Source organism: Herpailurus yagouaroundi, unplaced genomic scaffold, assembly GCF_014898765.1.
Source record: "Herpailurus yagouaroundi ecotype Mexico unplaced genomic scaffold, PumYag 185, whole genome shotgun sequence".
NCBI lineage: Eukaryota > Metazoa > Chordata > Mammalia > Carnivora > Felidae > Herpailurus > Herpailurus yagouaroundi.
In genome coordinates, this window is record NW_024412416.1 from 11633650 (window position 1) to 11651683 (window position 18034).

Consider the following 18034-nt stretch of genomic DNA (forward strand, 5'->3'; position numbering starts at 1 on the left):
AGAACTTTTCCAATTAGGTAGGAGACAGGACATCCCCTCATAACAGGCAGGAATACGGCAAAGTGGGTTTGCAAGTCTGATACATGAAGTTGAGGGATTTACCATTTCGTGACTTCTTCCTCTGTGACCTACACAGTAAGTTTATGCTTGCAGTGGGCATAGGGGTAAATGTTGCAAGCAAGAGAGGAGTATGAAGGAGAGACTGAGTCAGAAGTCCGAGGGGTGTGAAAACAATATGTATGAGTCACCGAGTAGGGTGGGAGAGGATGTGGAGCAGAGAAACCTAACCGGCGGCCAGGTCTGGCTGAGGCTCCAACCAGACCAGTGCTCCTGGAGCAGTGGCTCCATCCACCCCGTCAGCTGCAAGAGACCAGGGGCCTGTTCTCCAGCTGGTTCCCCCCGCCTTGCAGTTAGCAACAAGCTCTCCCTAATTCAGCCTTTGGGTTGATCCCAGCCCCAGCCTTCTCCACTGCAGTGAGCTCTCTTCTCTTCCCACAGCTTCTGGATATTTTAGTAAGGATAGATTACTGTGGGGACAGTTAGCCAGGTGCTATCTGAAACCCTCTTCCTCCAATTCTTTTTTTTTAAGTTTATTTATTTTTGAGAGAGAGAGAATGAGCTGGGGAAGGGTAGAGACAGAGAAGACAGAGGATCCCAAGCAGGCTCAGTGCTGTCAGCACAGAGCCCCACATGGGGCTCAAACTCACAAACTGTGAGATCATGACCTGAGCCAAAGTCCAAAGTTGGACACTCAACCGACTGAGCCACCCAGGCACCCCTTTCTCCCTCCACTTCCTGACTGCAAACTGGTCATGATTTAATCATAGTCTTCCATCCAGAACTGAGTGGCGAGCATCTCTCTCACAGCTCACAGCTCCAGGGTATCGGCCCTTTGGTCCGCTTGTTAGTCCACTTAGCTCAGGCGCTAACTTCTCTCTGCTGTCTGAAACACAGGCATCACCTGGCTCACACTGTCAGCGAGAGACTCAAAGTCTCCTTTCTGGCTACAAATGACAACACTCTGGTTTCTCCACTTCTTTTCTCTTGAGTTTCCAACTAGAAAGAAAAATCATTGCAGCCACATGGACCTCTTTATACTGAGCACGACAGGCTCTGAGGGCACTTTCCTGATTTCTTCCTAATTACTTGTGAATTTCATCCATTGTTTTCCTGTCCCAGGAAGCCCCCCCCCCCCCCGGCTGCCCCCGATACTGACTGTGCAACAGGTTCCCTTGGGGAACAATTTGCAAAGTTGCCTCTTATATAATCTCTTGTCTGAGGCCTGATATTTACCACAGGACATTTTTTAATAATTTAAATAGAAAACATAACAAGGTTTCCCAATAGGGATGTTCCACTGGACATATCTCTAGATCTCTCTGGTGAAGCTAGGGTGCCAGAATTCTGGGCCTGATTCTGTCACTCACTAGTTAACTAGTTAGGTAACTATCATTCTGCCAGTCGTTCTTTTTCTGGGGCTCTTCCTTCTTTAATATAAAAAAAGAACAGTCATGCTGAGTTGCCTCCTTCCTCACCGAAGTGCTGCATGGATTAAATATGATAATGAATGTCAGAGTGCTTTGTAAACTGCAAATCTAAGGTGTTATTATTCCCTTGGAGAAAGTAAACATAGGCTGTACATCCTCTCGGCAGGAGTATAAAGGTTTGGAGTTTTCATTAAAGGCAAATTCACAATGTTTATTGAGCCCCTTTTGTTTGCATGCATTTGCTAGGCATTTGTATATAAATCATTTCACCTTCAGGGAGCAACTCGTTTTAAAACCCACTTCACAGATAAGGAGACTAAGATTCAAAACGATTAAGCAATTGACCCAATATCCCACAGCCAGTAAGTAGTGACATCAGTTCCGGACCAGTGTAGCACCTCTTCCCACCAAACCCTCAAGGATGTGTGGGCTCCTTCCAGCTCACAACACTGCCATCCTAGGCGGTGGCCCTGGGCCTCATCATCCAGGATGGATGGCAGTGTCACTTCCCAAGCCAGAGAGTGGAAGAAGAGGCCATGGAGAGAGGCTAACTCTTAAGGAAAAGTCACAGGAAATTCCACAGGACACTTTGTCAACATCACACGAACATATTCACATGACTGGTCGGTTTGCTGACAAGATACTGATGCAGCCCTTGAGCAGAGCAACTGGAGAGAGTTTAGGAAAGCGGCCACATTCAAAGGTGTGGGTACATGTAAGAGAAACGCACAAGGGTGGTGGTGCATAGAGCTAGAGACAGTGGAGACCCATCATAACCGCAGGCCCGAAGGGGCATGGGAGGGATTGTTCCTGGAGCCTAGAGAAAGCTGGAGTCTTAGCTGCAGGAGGGGGCTATCCCAACTGAGCTGTGGCCTTTGGTAGACGAAAACCATCCTGTAGCTGATCTCCCCCTGCCCTATATATATGCTAACCATAGGCAATACGAACTCCAACAAAAGCCTACTCTCTCTAGCCAAAGGACCAAGAGAGGGATGTCTTCGCAAGACAGAAAACTTTCAGACAATAACCCATTTGGCCAGCCAAACAGCACACCTAAAAAAAAACCTGTGGCTCCATCCCACCCCACCCATGCCAGCAAAGGCCACATGAGAAGCCCAGACAGCCACCCTCAAAAGGCTGTGACAAGATGCTCCATCCACCTCCCTTCTCAACCAGGGTGAGGCCATAAAAGACTGTATGTAGAGCAGGACTTCATCCTCTTTAGGGTGACTCAGAATGTCACTGTATTTGAAGACAGGTTTTTTTTTATTTTTTAATGTTTATTTTTTAATGTTTTATTTATTTTTGAGAGAGAGAGAGAGAGAGAGAGAGAGAGAGAGAGAGAGATACAGAGTGTGAGCAGGGGGAGGGGCAGAGAAAGAGGGAGACACAGAATCTGAAGCAGGCTCCAGACTTTGAGCTGTCAGCGCAGAGCCCAATGCCCTCAACCCACGAACCTCAAGATTATGACCTGAGCTGAAGTCAGAGGCATCATCTACTGAGCCACCCAAGCACCCCTTGGAGACAGTTTTTTAAAGAGCAGTTAAGGTGAAATGAGGTCATTGGGGTAGGCTCTAATCCAGTATGGCTAGTGTCCTTTTAAGAAGAGGAAACTAGACTAGAACACAGACACACACACACACGCGCGCGCACACACACACACACACACACACACACACACATAAGACCATGTCTAGACATACGGAGGAGGAGATGGCCATGTACAAGCCAAGGAGAGAGGCCTCAGAAGGAACCAACCCAGTGATACCTTGATTGATCTCACACTTCTAGCCTCCAGGACTATGAGAAAATAAATTTCTGATATTCAAGCCCCCCCGTCTGAGGTGCTGTGCGGGAGCAGCCTGGACAACCACTAGTGGTGGTATCAGAGGATGTTTAGTGGAGAGCCAGGACCTCTCACGGCTTGGTGGTGACAAGATCACCTCCCCAGGGTGTCACTGGAGGCCACATGGGCAGCAGTAAGGAGATGCTCCTCCCACTTCCCTCCCCGCCAGGGAGGTATCGGCAGAGGCCTGGCAGGAACAAAGTGGTGCCCCCTTCACCCACCAAAAGGGTGTCAGAGGTGGCTGCTAAAATGCAAGACTTAAATAAGATCCAGAGTCTTACAACGTAGTACCCAAAATGTCCAGATTTCAGTCCAAAATCACTTATCATACCTGAAACCAGGAAGATCTCAAACATACTCATAATAGCGTTGGAAGGTGTGGACCCATTAGGGTGCTTCAGCTACAGTGAACAGAAACCCCAACCCAGACTGGCTCAGCCTTTCAGGAGAATTTATTGGCTCATGTTACTGGAAGCTCTGGAGGTGGGGCAGACTTCAGCAAGGACTGATCCTAGGGCTCAGGGATGTCCCAAGAACCCCATCTCTACCATCCACCATGTAGTGTCATCTCAAGGCTGGCTGGGCTCAGGTTTACAGGATGACTGCCAACAGCAAAGAGGGAAGAGGGCTTCTGGCTTCCTCACTCATACCCACAGGGAGAGCGTCTTTCCCCAGCCATTAAGGACAACTCCTGAGCCTCCTTTAGATCACATGCTCCCCTGAACCAACCACTCTGGCCACAGGAACACATTACAAGGATTGCCTGAAGATTCCCATTCTGTGCACACTTCGGGTAAGAATACCAGAGGGCTCAGAGAGTTTAAGAAAGTTGCTCAGGGTGAAATAGTTACTTTAATGGAGGAGCTGAGGTTCAGACTCGTGCTTTCTGTTCCTGAATCTTCATGGTAATGGATGACCAATGGCTGGTCAGACCCTGGTACGATGCCCTAGCACATCACAGGAGCTTAACAAATACATGTTGAGTGAAAGAACAAGGTATTACTTTCTTGGCAAACATCATCACAGCAGAGACACCTGCTCTTTATCCAATTCCCACATGCTACTCTAGACGCTTTGGCCTCCCAGTTAGGCACAGTCAGGTGACCAGTAACAGTTAAAGGGCCATGACTGGGTTGATGTGAGTCACTGCCAGACTGAAGCGCAGAACTGATGTGAAGTCCCCTGTGCTTCTTCCCCCATCTGTAGTGACTAAAGAAGCCACATGTTCTAGATGGTGTGGCTACAAGATCCCCAAGCGACCACCTGGAGCAGTGTCACTCTTCAACCCTACCCCCACAGATCTATGTTGCACATGGAACGTGAGCCCGGAGTAGATGTTAATTGTGTTACTCTCCTGCTACTTGGGGGGAGGGGGGGGGGGGTAACCTGTTATTAATCTGGCCTAACTATACAAGTACAATCCCCGAATAATTCCAACACCTTCTCTTGCGGAACCTAGATTTGGCTCAGAATCCTGAAACATTTATTTTAGCTCAATGACCCCAAAATGATGAAAACACTTCCTGCTTTTGTGTAATCAGTCAATAAATATTTGCTGCTCACCAGCTGTATGTCAGGTGTATTCATTTCCTGTGGCAGCTATAAAACCTAGGTGGCTTAAACTGGGTGCCTTCAAACAAGAGAAATTTATTCTCTTACAGTTCTAAAGGCCAAGAGGCCAAAATCAAGGTGTCAACAGGGCCACACTCTCTGGAGGCTCTAGGAGAGAATCCATTCTTTGCCTCTTCCAGCTTCTGGTGTCTGTTGGCATTACTTGGCTTGTGGTCACATCACTCAAATCTCTACCTCTGTAGTCATGTTGCCTTCTCTTTTGTCTTTTCCTCTGTGGATCCCTTCTAAGGACACTTGGCATCAGATTTAAGCCTATCCAAATAATACAGGATGATCTCCACATCTCAAAATCTTAATTTCATCTGCAAAGACCCTTATTCTAGGGAACAGCGTGAAAGTTCTGTGTCTCACGTCCATGAAATACAGACAGATCAACACTAAACCATCCTGCACACCTACAAAACTGATTTGAGGATTAACACAACAGTATGCACAACCTGAACCACAGAACTCAGCAGGTATGCGGCGCGGAAAGATGAACTTGGAGAGAGAGAAGCCTCGGAAGACAGGGAGCTGTTTTTGCTTGTGGAGAGAGGACCGAGACGGCGCAGGGCGGGGGTATAATACGGGAAAAGCAACCGCCCCCAAAAGCAGCTGGAGAGAACGTGGAAAAGTGGAAACAGCTGCAGAGACTTAACTAAAAAAGGAGACGGGAGAAAGGAGAGGGGTGAATTCCATTAAGACTGTATAAACGGGGAGCGTGGAGTCTGCAACTCCGCAGCTCGTTACCTGGCGGAGCTCTGGTGGGAAGGGCGGATCCTCAGGAGCAGAGTGGGGTCCGGGAGGTTCTCGGGCCACACGGGGAGAAGCGGTTCCCCTGCTGGAAGGACATTCGGTAGAGGCCGTGGAGCCAGCAGACCCCGGAGAACAACCACATTGGCTGTTGCTAGAACAAGGTCGCTGGGGTGAAGTCCAGTGCCACGTGTGTGTTGTCATTGTCCACAGTCCCTAAAACGCTGCTGATACACAAACGCGGGAACTTTTTCTGGGGCGGCTGGCACCCAGCCGCGGACTCTCGGGGTCAGCGGCAGCAGGGTCCCACAAACATTCCTGGGGGCGGCCGGCACCCGGCCGGTGCTCGGTGAAACCCTCCCGCAGAGGGGCGGAGCAGGTCAAAGCCACGGTCTCTCAGAAGTGAGGGGTCGGGAAACACAGCCGCATCGGAAGTAAAACTCAGGAAGGAGGTGCCGCCTGGCAACCTGACGGCTTCGTCACGGAGGGTGTAAAAGGGGGCAGTGCAGGGAAGCCGGGGGCAAAGGATGCTGCGCGATTGCTGATCCCTGAGAACAGAGTTCCAGTAACAGAGACTGGGTAGATGGGAGACGCCCTTGCCACTGCTCCGCGCATGTGCATACACACCTAGGCGCGCCGAAACAATCCTCCCCAGTAGGCTAAGCAGCGCCATCTAGTGGAGAACAGAGCTGTTACACTAAGCCCCGCCCAACTGGGCCAGCCTCGCTCTTCAGAACACAAGTCTGCGCCTGCTTAGTTTACAGACTATCAAGAGCTTCATAGTTTGACTTCTAGGGGAAAACGAAGTAATTTCAATCATATTTCAGTCTGTTTGCTGGTCCATCTATTCAATTTTCTTTTTTTCCCTTTTTTTGCTCTTTTTCGTTTCTTTTTCTTGAATACAGAAAGAGAAAATTTTTATTTTTATTTTCAATTTTTATTAAAAGTATTTTTCTTTTTCTTCTACTATATTTTTTACTTTTGTGTAAATTTTTCAAATCCTATTTTACTTCCATTATTTCATTTTATTCTATTTCAGTGTATTCATTTTTTTCAAATTTTCAAACAATTTCCTTTTTTTTTCTTTCCCCTTTTTTTCTCTAATCTATCAAGCCCCTTTCAACACCCAGGCCAAAACATACCTAGGATCTAGCATCACTTATTTGATTTTTTTTGTGTGTTTGTTGTTTTTAATTTTTTAATTTTAATTAAAAAAATTTTTTTTAATCTCATTAATTCCTTTTCTCCCTTCAAAATGATGAAACAAAGGAATTCACCCCAAAAGAAAGAGCAGGAAGAAACAACAGCCAGAGACTTAACTAACACAGATACAAACAGATACAAGCAAGATGTCTGAACCAGAATTTAGAATCATGATAATAAGAATACTAGCTGGAGTCAAAAATAGATTAGAATCCCTTTCTGTGGGGATAAAAGAAGTAAAAGCTAGTCAGAATGAAATAAAAAATGTTATAACTGAGTTGCAATCTCAAAGGGATGCCACAGTGGCAAGGATGGATGAGGCAGAGCAGAAAATCAGCAATATAGAAGACAAAATTATGGAAAATAATGAAGCAGGAAAAAAAAGGGAGACTAAGCAAAAGAGCACAATTTAAGAATTAGAGAAATCAGTGACTCATTAAAAAGGAACAACATCAGAATCATAGGGGCCCCAGAAAAGGAAGAGAGAGAAAAAGGAGTAGAAGGGTTATGTGAGAAAATCATAGTGGAAAACTTTCTTAACCTGGGGAAAGACACAGACATGAAAATCCAGGAAGCACAGAGGACTCCCATTAGATTCAACAAAAACTGACCATCAACAATGCATATCATAGTCAAATTCACAAAATACTCAGGCAAGGAAAGAATCATAAAAGCATCAAGGGAAAAAAGTCCTTAACCTACAAGAGAAGACAGATCAGGTTTGTAGCAGACCTATCCACAGAAACTTGGCAGGACAGAAAGGAGTGGCAGGATATATTCAATGTGCTCAATCAGAAAAATATGCAGCCAAAAATTCCTTATCCACCAAGGCTGTCATTCAAAATAGAAGGAGAGATTAAAAGTTTCCCAGACAAACAAAAATTAAAGGAGTTCGTGACCACTAAACCAGCCCTGCAAGAAATTTTAAGGGGGACTCTCTGAGGGGAGAAAATATTAAATAAATAAATAAATAAATAAATAAATAAATAAATAAATACCAAAAGCAACAAAGACTAGAAAGAACCACAGAACACCACCAGAAACTTCAACTCTACAAGCAACATAATGGCAATAAATTCATATCTTTCAGTACTCACTCTAAACATCAATGGACTAAATGCTCCAATCAAAACACATAGGGTAACAGAATGGATTGGATAAGAAAACAAGATCCATCTATATGCTGTTTACAAGAGACCCACTTTAGACCTAAAGACACCTTCAGATTAAAAGCAAGGGGATGGAGAACCATCTATCATGCTAATGGTTGACAAAAGAAAGCCAGAGTAGCCATACTTATATCAGACAATCTAGACTTCAAAATAAAGACTGTAACAGGAGATGAAGAAGGGCATTATATCATAATTAAGGGGTCTATCCACCAAGAAAAGCTAACAATTGTAAACATTTATGTTCCAAATGCTATAGCACCCAAATATATAAATTAATTAATCACAAACATAAAGAAACTCATTGATAATAATACCATAACAGTAGGGGACTTCAACACCCCACTTGGACAGCAATGGACAGATCATCTAATCACAAAATCAACAAGGAAACAATGGCTTTGAATGACACACTGGACCAGATGGACTTAACAGATATATTCAGAACATTTCATCCTAAAGCAGCGGAATATACATTCTTCTCCAGTGCACATGGAATGTTCTCCAGAATAGACCACATACTGGGACACAAATCATCCTTTAACAAGTACAAAAAGATTGAGATCATACCGTGCATATTTTCAGACCACAATGCTATGAAACTCGAAATCAACCACAAGAAAAAATTTGGAAAGGCAACAAATACTTAGAGACTAAAGAACATCCTACTAAAGAATGAATGGGCTAACCAAGAAGTTAAAGAGGAAATTAAAAAGTACATGGAAGCCAATGAAAGTGATAACACCACAACCCAAAACCTCTGGGACGCAGCAAAGGCAGTCATGAGAGGAAAGTATATAGCAATCCAGGACTTCCTAAAGAAGGAAGAAAGGTCACAGATGCACAACCTAACCTTACACCTTAAAAAGCTGGAAAAAAGAACAGCAAATAAAACCCAAAAACAGGGGCGCCTGGGTGGCGCAGTCGGTTAAGCGTCCGACTTCAGCCAGGTCACGATCTCGCGGTCTGTGAGTTCGAGCCCCGCGTCAGGCTCTGGGCTGATGGCTCAGAGCCTGGAGCCTGTTTCCAATTCTGTGCCTCCCTTTCTCTCTGCCCCTCCCCCGTTCATGCTCTGTCTCTGTCCCAAAAATAAATAAACGTTGAAAAAAAAAAAACCCAAAAACAGCAGAAGACAGGAAATAATAAAGACTAGAGCAGAAATTAATGCCATCGAAACCAAAAAAACAGTAGAACAGATCAATGAAACCAGAAGCTGGTTATTTGAAAGAATTAACAAAATTGATAAACCACTAGCCAGTTTGATCAAAAAGAAAAAGTAAAGACCCAAATAAATAAACCCAAGAATGAAAGAGGAGAGGTCACAACCAACAAAGCAGAAATACAAACAATAATATGCCAATACAATGGGCAATCTGGAAGAAATGGACAAACTCCTAGAAACATATAAACTACCAACTGAAACTGGAAGAAATAGAAAATTTGAACAGACCCATAACCAGTAGAGAAATCAAATCAGTAATCAAAAATCTCCCAAAAAACAAGAGTTCAGGGCCAGGTGGCTTTGCAGGGGAATTCTGCCAAACATTTAAGGACGAGTTAACACCTATTCTCTTGAAGCTGTTCCAAAAACTAGAAATGGAAGGAAAAATTCCAAACTCTTTCTGTGAAGCCAGCATTACCTTGATTCGAAAACCAGACAAAGACCCCACTAAAAAGGAGAACTATAGGCCAATTTCCCTGATGAACATGTATGCAAAAATCCTTAACAAGATATTAGCCAACCAGATCCAACAATACATTAAAAAAATTATTCACCATGACCAAGTGGGATTTATATCTGGGACACAGGGCTGGTTCAGTATCTGCAAAACAATCAATGTTATTCAGCACATCAATAAAAGAAAGGACAAGAACCATATGATCCTCTCAATGGATGCAGAGAAAGCATTTGACAAAATACAACATCCTTTCTTGATAAAAACCCTCAAGAAAGTAGGGACAGATGGAGCATACCTCAATATCATAAAGGCCATATACAAAAGACCCAATGCTAATATCATCCTCAATGGGGAAAAAAACTGAGAGCTTACCCCCTAAGGTCAGGAACAAGACAGGGATATCCACTCTCGACATTTTAATTAACATAGTACTGGAAGTCTTAGCCTCAGCAATCAGACAACACAAAGAAATAAAAGGCATCCAAATTGGCCAGGAGGATGTCAAACTTTCACTCTTTGTGCATGACATAATACTCTATATGGAAACCCCAAAAGATTCCACCAAAAAACTACTAGAACTGATCCATGAATTTACCAAAGTTGCAGGATATAAAATCAATGCACAGAAATCGGTTGCATTCCTTTACACCAACAATGAAGCAACAGAAAGAGAAATCAAGAAATTGATTCCATTTACAATTGCACCAAAACCCACAAAATACCTAGGAATAAATCTAAACAAAGAGGTGAAAAATCTATACACTGAAAACTACAGAAAGCTTATGAAAGAAATTGAAGAAGACACAAAAAAATGAAAAAATATTCCATGCTCCTGGATAGGAAGAACAAATATTGTTAAAATGTCAATACTACCCAAAGCAATCTACATATTCAATGCAATCCCTATCAAAATAACACCAGCATTTTTCAAGAGCTAGAACAAACAATCCTAAAATTTGTGTGGAATCAGAAAAGACCCCAAATAGCCAAAGCAATCTTGAAAAAGAAAACCAAGACAGGAGGCATCACAATCCTGGACTTCAAGCTGTATTACACAGCTGTAATCATCAAGACAGTATGGTACTGGTACGAAAACAGACACTCAGATCAGTGGAACATAATAGAGAACCCAGAAATGGACCCACAAACATATGGCCAACTAATCTTTGACAATGCAGGAAGGAATATCCAATGGAATAAAGACAGCCTCTTCAGCAAATGGTGCTGGGAATACTGGACAGCGACATGTAGAAAAATGAACCTTGACCACTTTCTTACGCCATTCACAAAAATAAACTCAAAATGGATGAAAGACATAAATGTAAGACAGGAAGCCATAAAAATTCTTGAGGAGAAAGCAGGGAAAAACCTCTTTGATCTTGGCAACATCAACTTCTTACTCAACACATCCCCAGAAGCAAGGGAAACAAAAGCAGAAATGAACTATTGGGACCTCATCAAAATAAAAAGCTGCTGCACAGCCAAGGAAAGAATCTGCAAAACTAAAAGGCAACTGACAGACTGGGAGAAGATATTTGCAAACAACATATCAGATAAAGAATTAGTATCCAAAATCTATAAAGTACTTATCAAATTCAACACACAATAAATAATCCAGTGAAGAGATGGGCAAAAGACATGAATAGACAGTTCTCCAAAGAAGACATCCAGATGGCCAAACGACACATGAAAAAATGCTCAACATCACTCATCATCAGGGAAGTACAAATCAAAACCACAATGAGATACCACCTCATACCTGTCCTGTCAGAATGGCTAACATTAACAACTCAGGCAACAACAGATGTTGGCAAGGATGCGGAGAAGGAGGATCTCTCTTGCACTGCTGGTAGGAATGCAAACTGGGGCAGACACTCTGGAAAACAGTATGGAGGTTCCTCAAAAAATTAAAAATAGAACTACCTGTGACCCAGCAATTGCACTACTAGGTATTTATCCAAAGGATACAGGTATGCTGTTTCGAAGGGGCACATGCACCCCAATGTTTATAGCAGCAGTACCGACAATAGCCAAAGTATGGAAAGAGCCCAAATGTCCATCGATGGATGAATGGATAAAGAAGATGTGACATATATACACAATGGAGTATTACTGAGCAATCAAAAAGAATGAAATCTTGCCACTCACAACTATGTGGATATAACTAGAGGGTATTATGCTAAGCGAAATTAGTCAAAGAAAGATAAATATCATTTGACTGCACTCATATGGGGACTTTAAGACACAGAACAGATAAACACAAGGGAAAGGAAGCAAAAATAATACAAAAACAGGGAGGGGGACAAAACATAAGAGACTCTTAAATATGGAGAACAGAAGGTTACTGGAGGGGTTGTGGGAGGGGAGATGGGATAAATGGGTAAAGGCCTACCCCTGAAATCATTGTTGCACTATATGCTAACTAACTTGGATGTAAATTAAAAAAAAATAATAAATAGGGGCGCCTGGGTGGCGCAGTCGGTTAAGCGTCCAACTTCAGCCAGGTCACGATCTCGCGGTCCGTGAGTTCGAGCCCCGCGTCGGGCTCTGGGCTGATGGCTCAGAGCCTGGACCCTGTTTCCAATTCTGTGTCTCCCTCTCTCTCTGCCCCTCCCCCGTTCATGCTCTGTCTCTCTCTGTCCCAAAAAAATAAACGTTAAAAAAAAAAATTAAAAAAAAAATAAATCAATTAATTAATTTAAAAAAAAGATCCATATTCCAAATAAGATCACATCCACAGGTTATGAGGGATTATAACATGGACATATCTTTTGGGGGACCACCATTAAACCCATTATAGCAGGCATGATGCTAGACACTGGATATATGCAGTAAACAAAACAAAGCATTTATGGAGCTTACAGTCTAGTTAAGGAGATAACTGTTAACGAAATAATTACATAAATAACTGTTCACTTCAAATGCTAGAAAAGAAAAATACAGGGTGCTAGGAGCCTAGCCTGGGCCAAGCAAGGAAGCCTTCCACTAGGAAGTGATGCTTGAGCTGAGACCTAAAAAGTGAATATGCATTAACAGGTGGAATGATGGATAAAGCATTTTGTGCACAAGGAAAATTCCACCCAAAGTCCATTGGAGATGGGAGTGGGGCTAAAGTTCAGAGAGCAGAAGAGATGAACGTTTAGGCCTTTGTTCTTTTTTTTTTTTTTTTTTTTTACGAAATTTATTGTCAAATTGGTTTCCATACAACACCCAGTGCTCATCCCAAAAGGTGCCCTCCTCAATACCCATCACCCACCCTCTCCTCCCTCCCACCCCCCATCAACCCTCAGTTTGCTCTCAGTTCTCAACAGTCTCTTATGCTTTGGCTCTCTCCCACTCTAACCTCTTTTTTTTTTTTCCTTCCCCTCCCCCATGGGTTCCTGTTAAGTTTCTCAGGATCCACATAAGAGTGAAACCATATGGTATCTGTCTTTCTCTGTATGGCTTATTTCACTTAGCATCACACTCTCCAGTTCCATCCACGTTGCTACAAAAGGCCATATTTCATTTTTTCTCATTGCCACGTAGTATTCCATTGTGTATATAAACCACAATTTCTTTATCCATTCATCAGTTGATGGACATTTAGGCTCTTTCCATAATTTGGCTATTGTTGAGAGTGCTGCTATGAACATTGGGGTACAAGTGCCCCTATGCATATGATTAAAAATATTTTTCTCCCAGTCTATGTGTTGTCTTTTTACTCTGTAGTGTTCTTTGGTACGTTAAAGTTTTTAATTTTGATAAAGCCTGATTGATTTTTTCTTTTGTTGCTGCTTTAGCTGTCATATCTAGAGTCAGTTGCCAAATTTAAGGTCAAGAAGATTTATTACTATTTTCTTTTAAGAGTTTTGGCTCTTATATTTAGGTGTTTGGTCCTTTTTGAATTAATTTTTGTATATAGTGTGAATTAAACATCCAGCTTCATTCTTTCATATGTGGCTATCCAGTTGTCTAGCTAGCACCATTTGTGGAAAAAATCATTTGCCCATAGATGTATGGCTTATATTCTGGGCTCTAAATTCTATTCCATTGATCTCTATGTCTACCACACTATTTTGACTATTCTTAGCATTGTACTAAATTTTGAAATTGGGATGTGTGTGTTCGCCAATTCTCTTCTTCTTTATCAAGGTTGTACTTGGGGTCCCTTGGAATTTCATATGGATTTTGGGATCAGTTTTTTCATTTCTATAAAAAGGGCCATTGAGATTTTAATAGAGATTGCATTGAATTTGTAGATTGCTTCAGGGAGTATTGCCATGTTAACCATATTCTTTTAATCCATGAACATAGAATGTATTTCCATTTATCCAGCTCTTTAATTTCTTTGAGCAATATTTTGTAGCATTTAGTGTACAATTCTTGTACCTTCTTGGTTAAATTTAGTCCTAAGTATTTTATCCTTTTAGATGCTATAAAAATGAAATGAAAAAAAAAATGAAAAAAAACTTTCTTATTTTCCTTTTCATATTGTTCATTGTGAGTGTATAGAAATACAATAGATTTTTGTGTGTTGATCTTGTATATTGTAACTTTGTTGAATTCATTTATTAACTCCAATAGTTTCTTTGGTGTGGATTCTTTAGGATTTTCTCTGTATGAGATTATGTCATCTGCAAATAGAGTTTACTTCTTCATTTCCAGGTTGAGTGACTTTTGATTTTGTCTCTTGCCTTATTTGCCTGCCTAGAACTTACAGTACAGTATTAAATAGAAGTGGTGAAAGTGGGCATCCTTATCTTCTTATTTCTTAAAAAATTTTTTTAAATGTTTATTTATTTTTTAGAGAAAGAGAGAGACAGAGCATGAGCAGGGGAGGGGCAGAGAGAGAGGGAGACACAGAATCCGAAGCAGGCTCCAGGCTCCGAACTGTCAGCACAGAGCCCAATGTGGGGCTCAAACCTGTGAACCTCGAGATCATGACCTGAGCCGAAGTCGGATGCTCAACCGACTGAGCCACCCAGGTGCCCCCTTATCTTATTTCTAATTTAGAGAAAATCTTTTCCGTTTTTCACCATTGAGTCTATTAGCTGTGGGTTTTTCATAAACACCTCTTATCATGTCGAGGAAGTGTCCTTTGTTCCTAGTTTGTTGAATGTTTTCATCATAAAAGGGCACTGAATTTTGTCAAAATTATTTTCTGTATTGGTTGATAATCATATTTTCCTTCATCATATTAATGTGGTGAATTATGTTGATTGATTTTTTTATGTTGAACTGTCCTTGCATTTCTGGGGTAAACCCCACTTGGTCATTGTGGTTAACCATTGTAATGTGCTGCTAGATACAGTTTTCGAGTATTTTATTGAGGATTTTTGCATCTATATTCATAAGGGCTGTTTGTAGTTTTCTTCTGATGTCTTTGTCTAGCTTTGGCCTCATGGAATAAGTTAGGAAGTATTCCTTCTTCTTAAATTTTTGGGAAGGTTTTAAAAAAGATTAGTGTTAATTCTTTAAATGTTTGGTTGAATTTACCAGTGAAGCCATTTGGTCCTCAGCTTTTGTTGTTATTGGAAATTTTGATTACTGGTTCAATCTCTTTACTGGTTATAGGTCTGTTCAAATGCTCTATTAAGTCAGTTTTGGTAGTTAGGTGTGTTTCTGGTAATTTGTTCAATCTCACCTAGGTCACTAATTTGTTGGCATACAATTTTTTCATGGTAATCTCTTATAATCCTGTTCCTTTGGTTTCTTTTATTTCCTTATAAATGGTCTCCTTTAGCTCTTTGAGCATATTTAAGACTTTATTTAAAGTCTTGGACTGGTAAATCCAATGTTTGGCTTTCCTTAGGGATGGTTTCTCTCAATTTCTTTTTTTCTTGTGAATGAACCACATTCTCTTGGTTTTTGTTTGTTTGTTTTTGTTTTTTGTTTGTTTTCTTTACATCTCTTTGTCTCTCTCTCTCTCTCTTTTATTGGAAACCGAATGTTTTGAATATTATAATGTGGTAATTCTGGAAATGAGATTCTCCCCCATCTTCAGGATCTGTTGTTGCTACTTAGTATGGGATGTTGTTGTTTGTTTAGTGACTTTTGTCTTTGATTTTTGTCAAGACCATATTTTTTGTCATGTGTGACCAGTGGAGTCTCTTTTTAGTGACTGGCTAATACTTTGACAGAGATTTCCTTAAAGGCCTCGAGCAGCAAAAAAAAAAAAAAAAAAAAAAAAAAAAAGAGGGGGGGGGTGTGCCTAGGTGGCTCAGTTGGTTAAGTGTCCCATGTCCGACTTTGGCTCAGGTCATGATCTTGCCATTTGTGAGTTTGAGCCCCGCATAAAGCTCTGTGCTGACAGCGTAGAGCCTGGAGCCTGCTCCAGATTCTGTGTCTCCCTTTCTGTCTGCCCCTCCCCAACTCATGCTCTCTCTCTCTCTCTCTTTCAAAACTAAACATTAAAAAAAAGTAAAATAAAAAGAAAACTTTCCCAGGGTTTGCTGGTTGTCTCTGTGTTGGGGCACTCTTTCCATGCTTAGTCAGACCATTTATAACTCTGCCTTAGCCATCACTTCCTGCTTGTGTGGAGCCTAAAGGTTAGCCAGGGGTGAAAGCTTAGGGTTTTAGGTCTTTTCTGAGTGTGGGACACACACACACACATTCCCCCTGATTCTCTGGCATATGTAGAAGTCCCCCAAAGCCCTCATCTCCCCAGGTATCTCCCTCCTGAGCTTCCTCTTCCCAGTCTCCTTAGTCCATCCATTAATTACCTTGTTTGCCATCTTCTGCCCCAGGAAGCTGTGGATAGAACATTTACCTTCAAGTGCTTTTGACAAACATCACCTGGGAGGCTGCCCTAGCTCTGAGAAAGTGCTAAGACTAATTCCTCAGGGATCCACCAGCCAGGTCAAATCATACAAACACAATTCCTGGAGAATGAAACAAAGATCTCCCCCTCAGACACCAGCCAGCCACAGCACATATGTGGGACACCATCCCTCATCCCTATAGCTGCTGATGAGCTGGGGACATAGCAGGTGGATAAGTTAAAACGCCACAGCACTCTTTTGCAAAAATTTCGTAGTTGCTTTCTGTATTTAACATTCTTCTGGTTGTTGTTAAGTTTTTGATTAGTTTCCAGAGTTCTAAAAAAGTTGATTCTGATAGTTTTTGCCAGTTTTAAAATTGTTTTTTGGAATTTCTTACTTTTCCATTTTCAGTGACATCATCTGTTGATTTTAGTTCTAAAATATCTCTAAAATATAGCTTCTTTTTATCCCTCCCTACTGCCCTCACTCTGGCCCAAGACATCATCTATGTCACCTCATTACAATGCGTTCTTAACTGGTCCCCTGACTCCCACCCTTGTTTCCCTATAAGCTAGAGTGAGGTTTTAAAACACAACTCTGCTTATATTACTCATTTGCTTATTGTAACCATTATTTTTAGAACAAAGGCCTATGGCACAAAAACAGACACATAGACCAATGGAATAGAATAGAAACCCCAGAACTAGACCCACAAACGTATGGCCAACTCATCTTTGACAAAGCAGGAAAGAACATCCAATGGAAAAAAGACAGTCTCTTTAACAAATGGTGCTGGGAGAACTGGACAGCAACATGCAGAAGGTTGAAACTGGACCACTTTCTCACACCATTCACAAAAATAAACTCAAAATGGATAAAGGACCTGAATGTGAGACAGGAAACCATCAAAACCTTAGAGGAGAAAGCAGGAAAAGACCTCTCTGACCTCAGCCGTAGCAATCTCTTACTCGACACATCCCCAAAGGCAAGGGAATTAAAAGCAAAAGTGAATTACTGGGACCTTATGAAGATAAAAAGCTTCTGCACAGCAAAGGAAACAACCAACAAAACTAAAAGGCAACCAACGGAATGGGAAAAGATATTTGCAAATGACATATCGGACAAAGGGCTAGTATCCAAAATCTATAAAGAGCTCACCAAACTCCACACCCGAAAAGCAAATAACCCAGTGAAGAAATGGGCAGAAAACATGAATAGATACTTCTCTAAAGAAGACATCCGGATGGCCAACAGGCACATGAAAAGATGTTCAGCGTCGCTCCTTATCAGGGAAATACAAATCAAAACCACACTCAGGTATCACCTCACGCCAGTCAGAGTGGCCAAAATGAACAAATCAGGAGACTATAGATGCTGGAGAGGATGTGGAGAAACGGGAACCCTCTTGCACTGTTGGTGGGAATGCAAATTGGTGCAGCCGCTCTGGAAAGCAGTGTGGAGGTTCCTCAGAAAATTAAAAATAGACCTACCCTATGACCCAGCAATAGCACTGCTAGGAATTTATCCAAGGGACACAGGAGTA